This window comes from Meriones unguiculatus, chromosome X (assembly GCF_030254825.1).
Source record: "Meriones unguiculatus strain TT.TT164.6M chromosome X, Bangor_MerUng_6.1, whole genome shotgun sequence".
Lineage (NCBI taxonomy): Eukaryota > Metazoa > Chordata > Mammalia > Rodentia > Muridae > Meriones > Meriones unguiculatus.
In genome coordinates this window covers 3002144-3004079 of record NC_083369.1, presented here as the reverse complement: position 1 = coordinate 3004079, position 1936 = coordinate 3002144, and positions in this window count along the sequence as shown.

Genomic DNA, 1936 nt, shown 5'->3' with positions numbered 1-1936 from the left:
TTTCCAAAGTGGTTTCACAAGTTTACATTACCACCATGAATGGAGGATCGTTCCTCTTTTTCTACCAACTCTACAGCATATGTTGTCCCTTGAGTTTTTGATCTTAACCATTCTGATGTGTGTAAGGTAGAATCTCAGGGTTGTTTTGATTTGCATCTCCCCAATGACTAAGGATTTTGAACATTTCTTTATGTGTTTCTCTGCCAGTCAATATTTCTCCTTTGAGAATTCTCTGTTTAGCTCTTTTCAAAGTATAATATACTGTCTGACATTTCACTGTTTGTTATAGAACTTCTTCCCTTATCAGGAAGTATTCAATAACCACTAAAACCAGAAGGGACAGTGTTCCACAACACATGAGTTAAAGGTAGCTATATCAAAATTGCCCTGCAGATGCTCCACTCACATATATGCTCAGCGTCAGCTGCAATTCTCAAACCCTATTAAAAGAACCATGCAACCAATCCTCCCCAAATCATCGTTCCTTTGGTTCCTTGCCTCTATCTCTGTCTCTGTCTTTCTTTCTCTGTCTCTGTCTCTAAGTCTCTCTGTACCTCTGCCTCTGTACCTCTGTCTCTGTCTCTGTCTCTCTCTCTGTGTGTGTGTGTTGGATGATTTTCTCTGGGAGAAATAAACAGAAGTCTATTCATTCCTACATCATTGAACCAATTATCAAACTAAGAGTTTATTAAAGTCTAACTTGATGAACCAATGAGCTTATTGAGGTTATTTAGTATGGATGAATGGGTACATACAGGAGCATGAGTGATTCAAAGGCTCCACTGAGAAATCCCCTATTACCATGGGTAAAAACCTTTGATATCTGCAACCATGGAGCTCTCTAAGTTACCTGCAAGCATATCAGAAGGCTGGGGCAAGTCCTTTATCTTCATTAAGTGTTTATTACTTGTATAACCTTGGGAAGAGGGTCTTACAAAGTTTTAAAGTTTCAACTTTTCTAGGTTTGTGAGGTCTCGTATACTCCCTGATTCTATTCAGCTCGCTTTTCCCTGAATAAGCAATTGTTTTAACTGAGAGAAAATTGCCACTTAATATATAGACATTGACTTGGATTCCATTTTCTTTCTGTTGTACATAGATTTGTGTTTCCAGCAAGTTTATTTCTGAAAACAGAATCAGAATATTGCATGTGATGAATGATTAAATTGATGAATCATAACATCAATTATTGAGTCTTGAAATTAGCTTTTCAGTGAATGGTAAAAATGTGGTTGCTGGTAAAAAAAAATACATGACATTGGCAGAAAAGAGATTCATTTTACAAATAACAGAAATCTATAAGTGATAATAGTACTATGTTATCAGCTTTTCAGCAAGGTTTAGTTACTCATGAGGCATTTAAACATTTACATTATGATATTATTGCTTGAACAATATATTCATAAATAGGCTAGGAAAGTGTCATTCTCAGACAGTGTTTTATAAACTTTTAATATTAAAATACTGAATGATTGTAAAAATAGATATACATTTTACAAAGCAAGTATCTCTTCCAAAACACTTCTCCATATGTGGTACACAGACATTGATGAGACAACACTCAAAATCAAGTTCAGACTATGAATTGTTAACTGAGAAACATAGCATAATTTCTGAACTAAAATTAAGATTTAAAAAAATGCTATTTTCAGTGTCACTATGTAAATATAAACAGGAGTGGAAAATAAAAATATAAGTTTAAAAGGTTAATAAACAAATAGTAACTATAAAGTGAAAACTTTAATACTTTTTATTGGTTGAATATGTCTATAACTTTTTTAAGTAATTAAAAATTTCATTAAATAAAAAAGAAAGAAGAAAGACCTGGAGGGGACAGGAGCTCCAGAAGGAGAGCAACAGAACCCAAAAAATCTGGGTAAAGGGGTCTTTTCTGAAACTTATACTACAAACAAGGACCATTCATGCAGAAAACCTA